This window comes from Phoca vitulina, unplaced genomic scaffold (assembly GCF_004348235.1).
Source record: "Phoca vitulina isolate PV1807 unplaced genomic scaffold, GSC_HSeal_1.0 scaffold39, whole genome shotgun sequence".
Classification (NCBI taxonomy): Eukaryota; Metazoa; Chordata; class Mammalia; order Carnivora; family Phocidae; genus Phoca; species Phoca vitulina.
The window spans coordinates 11551055-11557793 of record NW_022589742.1 but is presented as its reverse complement, the minus strand read 5'-3'; positions in this window follow the sequence as shown (position 1 = coordinate 11557793).

Sequence of the window (6739 nt, the reverse complement as noted above, 5' to 3'; positions counted from 1 at the left end):
ACCAGGGGTGCTCTTCCCAAACTTCTGGCACTGGATTGAAAAGGCTGGGGCTCTGCTCCTTGGAACTACATCTATGGAGGCCCTAGCACAGCTGTAGGATGAGCGCTCCAAAGTATAAATAGTTTCTGTTTAACCCAGAAAGGAGGAGTCGTCGTGACTTCTTTTCTATGCTTATGCTTCTTCGTGATGTTTTAAGCAATGGAAGAACCCAAAGATTTTTAAGTTTGCTTGAACATAGACGGGTCACCTATGGCAATAGGTCTCAAACATTTCCTTGTATTTGGGTGTCTTTTCTTTGCAGAGACCCCCCCCCCCACAATAGCGTGTGCTCTCTCCTGTTATCTCCCTAGATCCTTACAGCTCTCCCGTAAGGTTCCCCAAAGACAGGCATTGCATGTTAAAACTGTGGAAATGGGAACCCAGAAGGGCAGAGAGCCTTGGCCAACATCAAGATTGGAGATATGCCTCTGGGCCTCGGGGCCTCCCACCCGCCTGCCTGGCTTCTCTCCCCCCCTTTTATACCGTATAGAATGTTGTGAGTTGTTCTGAGTTGATCAATGTGGAAAGAAAGGGAAAGTCCTGCAGTGGTCTGACCTGTGCCAAGATCCATGGCAGAGTTCTGCTCCAGCGTCTGATGGTGGCCCAGTGATTCAGGACACGGAGCCACAACCAACTCCCACTCAGCTGAGGTCGCTAAGCAAACCAAAGCACAGAGGGCCTCTGGGAGCAACTTCCCACAGCTGGGGAAAAGGTGAGTGAAGCTCTAAGATGGCAAATGGCAGTGAGGGGCAAGGACCAAGCTTTCTAGAACCGGCCAAGGTGTGCAAAAGACAAGAGGAAGGACGGAGTATTCACAGACGGGAGAGGGCAGACCCCGTGAGACCCCAGCTGAGCAGGGAGTTTGTGCTTGGTCAAGTTTTCTTTTCATTCCTGAGTTATGGAACAAAGACAGAACCCGAGGCCACCCATTAGCCGGGGCCATTCATCAGAGGCAGCTGCCTGACCGTAGAGACTAAAATTCCTTTGAAGAAGGAAGGAAGGAAATGAACACTGATTGAAGTTAGGAAACTCACTAAAGTCACAGAGCTTGTAAATGGCAAAGACAGGACTGGAAGCATCTGCCATGCTCACGGAGCCTCCATAGTTTTCTTTCTAGTATATTCCACCACTGAGACAGTAAACACTGGGAAAGTATTTAAAAAAGAGGGCACACAAAAGCATAGATTGTTTATGGGGATCAGAGTCTAGGGTGATGGGGAGGTGGGGGAAATTAATAGCTTTTCAAGCAGAGGAAACGGAGTGGGGAAGAAAGGCCATAAATGAGAGACAGAAATTCCAAGGCACTGGGAGAAGATCGGTCTAGATCACTGTTTATATTTTATCACATTTTATCACTCCTTATATTTTAGACTCCTTGAGAACAAGCAGTCATTTCTGATTTCCATGTAACACATTTGTTCCAGGAGCTGTATGCGTACCCAGAACATAATGAACCTTAGGACACACTGTATATTCAGGCCTTCCCTATCTAGTTTGACAAGGGAAACGTGTATGGCTTCTGTACAAAGCGACCAAATATGGCAACCCCAAGCTATGAAGAATGGCCTGCAGGCTCACCCAATAAATCTTTCTGAATAGAAAAAGGGTACCACACATTCCCCAACTCTCACATTTGTTACGGACACGGGGGATCGCATATTCCCAATTCCACCCCAAGGACAGAGATTGTGTCTTTTTTGATTTCATCATGTCTTTACAAAGAAGGCTGGGCTTTATTTATTAAGCCTGGATGTTTGGGAAGCTCCAGACAGGGCTCGGATGAGAGTGCGGGGCGGGGGAACAGACAGCCAAATGTAGATTCAGCGGGTAATTTTACATCAGAACCGTGTTCTACGCAGCTAAGGCTGGGTTGGCTTTTTGCAAACATTTTGGTGTTCACTTAAAAAAAAAAAAGCCTACTTAGTGAGCATAAAGAAAGCGGTAGGGCTGGGTGCTCTTTATTTCTGGTCGAAGCCATTAGCTGGAGATGTTACAGAAAGGAATTGAATTTATTTCCCTCCAATAATACCATCTGGCGTTCTCTCAGACTCTGTATGAAGAATCTTATATTGTTCGAGCCATGCTCTGGCTCATAATAAGAGCTGAACAACTGTGGCGCCCACCTGTTCCACATCAAGACTGGGGTATTAAGATCAGCAGTGCTGACCCATTAGAAGGGCCTGACCATTTTGCGTGGAAGGCGAACCCCTCCTAAGCCCAGGGATTAGCATGTTCACATTGGGACAATAACCGAAGCAGGTGCTCATTCTGTGGGTGTTTCAGAGTCATTTTTCTGGCTGCCTAGAGGTGGAAGCTGAAATAGAATAAGTCCTCGAGGGCATGACCCCCAGACCGGGAATGGGGAGATAAGGGAGACGTTCCTTGTTCTTTGCTTCCTTGGAAAATGGGAAGAGAAACTCTTGGTACAAAATGGCAGCTGCCTTGGCCCTTCTGTTGTGCCACAGAATGAGGGGTGAAAGAGTATGAAGGATTAAAGAAGTATGAAGGATTCTCTCTGTCAGGGGATATGGTCATTCAGTAAGGTGAGGTACGTGTAGATTCTGAGCGTCTAAATAAGCAATACTTTCAAAAGGGCCACCTTATCATTATTTGTAAAATAAACCGATTTTCATAGAGGAGGGCTTCTCTTTTGCCTCCCTTTTTGAGATTCTGCTTGTGGGAGATTGTAGACCTGGGTGGGGAGTATTTTTTTTTTAATCAAGTTTTAGGTAGCGTTTATTACTTCTAAACATAAGAATTTCTGGCTTTATTTTGCCTTCGTCTTAAGATTCCATGAACCTGTAAGGGTGACTGGAAATCTGACACTCGGATGTTCTGGTTCTTATTGCCCCTATATGGACACATCCTTGGGACTTCCAGGTTTGGCTAATTGGATATTGGGGCTAATAAGTGGTCTTGGTGAGGAGGTTATGGAGGAGACAATGACTTAATTCACCTTATAGGGCACAAAGGGGTGAGACTGTTATGTGGACAGAAAAGGGGTGAGTAAGAGGTCATTATTTGAAAGTAATAAAGTCCTGGAAGGTTTACGGCAGGACAGTCTAGTAGCTAAGGGGCTTTGATGTGTCACAGAGACCCGAATGAAACTGTGCTCTGGTTTTACTAGCTGTGAAAACTTGGGCATGTTACTTTCTTTCTTTCTTTCTTTTTTTTAAGAGAGAGAGAGCGTGCACACGAGTGGAGGGGGGAGGGGCAGAGGGAGAGGGGGAGAGAGAGAATCTCAAGAAGGCTCCACGCCCAGCACAGAGCCCCACATGGGGCTCTATCTGACGACCCTGACATCATGGCCTGAGCTGAAATCAAGAATTGGATGCCTAACTGACTGCGCCACCCAGGTGCCCCAAGGGCATGTTACTTTCCCAGCGTTGTCTTCCTCATTTGTAAAATGAGGAGAGTAAAAATAGCAGCCTTAATACTTCACAGTTTTGTGTGATGATTACAGAAGACCGTGAGGGTAAAACTATTTCGTAGGGTTCCTGACACCCGAGCCCTCGATAAATGGGAGCTACTATTAAAATTATTATCGTTGAATGTAGAAACTCAAGTAAACTGCCCTGAAACACTGTCACAGCTCCTAATCTATTTTTTGTGCTGACGTCTAAAAAACGCTGAGTTTTTCAAAGGCCTGGGAGTTGGAGATATACAGATCTGAGCTTGAACTGGGGCTCTGTCCCGTCCTAGCTGTGTGACCTTGGGCAAGTCACTTGCCCCTCCGGGTCTCCATTTCCTCGTCGAAAGCAGGGCCGGTTGAAATAACCACCTCACAGGACTGGAGGATTGAGTGAGGTATGAGGAGTTGCACGTACAGGGCCTGGCAGAGAGCAAGTGCCCCGTAAATGGCAACTATAGAATAGGCTTGGGCAGACAGCCTGGCTGCAGGTTTCCTCCCCACCACCCCCTCGTTAGTCCACCCCTGTTACCACTGAATTATGGGGAGAGAGAAGGAGAGAAGAACCATTGAGAGCGAGAGAAGAAAACAAACGTCTCCTGTATACTCCGGCCCTGGCGAGCCCAGGCATTTGCCTGAAATAGGTGTTCGGTAAATACTTGAGGAATGTATGTACAAATGAATGAAAAAGCAAGGTGGCAGGCAGGCATCCGGGAACGGACAGGAAGAAATGAGAGTCATGGCAAACTCTCCCCGACTCGGCCAGCACAACATCTCTATCTCGGGGGCCTCCCCTGGCCATGGGCCGTGGCCACCCCCATATCCTTCCTTCCTTTTGCACACGCTGCGTGCAGTAGCCTTCAACCCCTTCAAGATCCCCAGACAGAAGCTCAAGGGTGGATCAGGGCTCCCCACTTTGGGTCTAGAGCCCCCAGGGCTCTCTGCTTCGGGCAGAAAATAGCTTCATTCTAAGGCGGGTCTCAGCGAGCTCCTCAAGGGATCTCCAGGTATCATCCCTTCCACCATGAGGAGGTTCCTTCCTTGTCCCGAGACCACGTGCCAGGGGACAGACCCACTGGTCCACTTCCGTTCTTCCTTCACACGTGGAAGCAGCCTGACTCCCAGGTCTGGCCGTGAATCATGTGCAAATGAGTGAGGACAACTGTACGCACAGGTAGATCGACACAAGCATCGGACCCGCGTGCTGACCGCGGAAGGGACTGAGGCTGAGGATGATGCTTTTTATGGGCAACGTTTAAAACCTTATGTGCTGTGGTTTCTCAGCGCCTTTCATGAGCTCAATTTCTGTTCTGACATTTGTTTCAAATAAGGTTTCCTTCCATAAAAATACCACTTAAGGACACACACGCAGAATATGCATTTGGCTTTTCCTGGGTGTTAAATATTTTATTTGATGTGCTGATTTTCCAACCACATTGCTGGGAAATTAATATACACTTAATTGCCTGTGTCATAACCTCTCAATACAGAAGCAGCAGTGATTTGGATCCTGAATCCTCAATTTCTTTACCTCTTGTTCTCTGTGAGCCCCCAGCCTGGTTTTCCCACCAAACCTCCAGTTACCCACAAATTCTACCAATGGCACATAAAAGCAGGCAAAACATCTCCAAAAAAAAAAAAAAAAAAAAAATCCACAAGGAATTGGAAAAAGAGTGTGAGAATTCTGCCCTACACGATGTGATTAAAAGTAAAGAAAGTATTTTAAAATGACCCCTTAAGCCAGCCCTTTCGAACACATGTAGCTTTCTGATTGGTTCCACACTCACCATCTCTGGCTCGATCTGGTTCTGGGGGGTCTGACTCAGCAAGCTTTTATCCCATTCCCCACGTGCTGAGAGCGAGCAGTCTCTATAAGTTGCCCTTTTATTGTGAAAATAGAAAATACTGGAGAAAACCAGGGCTGACTTCCCATGCAGGCAGTTCCAGCTCTTGGGTCGGTGGATGAGCCCCAGGGAGTGTGTGCAGGGGACCCCGAGGTGGGGGTAAACTGGGGCCTAATGGCAGTTGGTGGGGAACAGCTGCAGGAGGGGACAGCGTCCATGGAGGGTAGAATTGAAAGAGCTGTTCAAGTTGACCTGACCCGGGGTTGAATTCTAGCCCTCGGTATATGTTACTGGCTTACGCTTTGACATTAGATGCCCAAGGGGTGGGGGAGTGAGTCAGGGGCGCAAAGAAGGACCTTGGCCTCCTTCCGGAGTCACAGCATTACTGGGGAGATTTCAGGGCCCAAAGGTGGCGATTCCCATGTGACCTTCCCCTCAATGCAATGTTTTGATGGAACTTAGCAGTGACAATGTACCGCCAACAGGGCTCTCGTTTAAAGTTAAAATGTCCTTTCATAACTGTTGGAAAGGAGGTTTGTATACAGAGAGTATCTAGGATTTGCCCATTCCTGTAAAAACAAAAACAAAAACAAAAAACCTTCCTGACTGTAAATCCTGTGCTCTGTAAATAATTTTTGGGTCCAAGAAGACCAACAACTGGCATTTTCATGCCCCGCGGCCCCCTGCTTCTGGTATTTTCATACCCCCCTGCCCCCCGCCCCTGCTTCTAGAGCCCACAGCAACGGGAGGGCGCAAAGGCATCCGCGAGCGAGGACATGACAAACAGATCCAAACACACATATTTATTTAGTAAACAAGCTCATCATCTTCTAAATTTTAAAATTCACCGTGAGCAAACACAAGCGCAGGCTTCGTTCGAAAACATGCACAACATTCCCCTTAAAGCGATTTGGTAATTGCAGGAAGGCGAGAGCAACATTCCACCCAGGTGCGCAGGACAGCACACCTGTGGGTTTGGGAACAAAGTCTCAGCTGTTAAACGAAGGGCGTCTCGAGCTGAGCCACAAATGGGAGCGGGGCAGGGGAAGGAGACCGACTCCCACGGCCAGGCCCTACTGTTCTGGCAGACTCCAAGGTCATCTTGTCACTTTCTCCTTCTCCTCCTCCTTCTGTCTCCCCCCCCGCCCCCCGCCCCCCACTCCTCCACGCTCACGTTTATGGAGCACTTAGAGCATGCCAAGCACCCGTGTTAGAGAGGAAGAGACCGAGGCCTGGGTTAGTTTACGGGACTTGCGCCGGTGGGGCACGTCCTGGCAAGTGAGCAGGGCTGAGGCCTGGCGAGATGACTCCTGAAGCCTCGCCTATGTGGGTCCCGATCCGATAAACCCGTCCATTCTCCCAGACAATTTCATGAAGAGGGGGCCCAGGCACAGCGCGGAAAGAGGCCAAGGGTGAGGGGCAGTGCCGGCCAGATGCTTCCCAATGA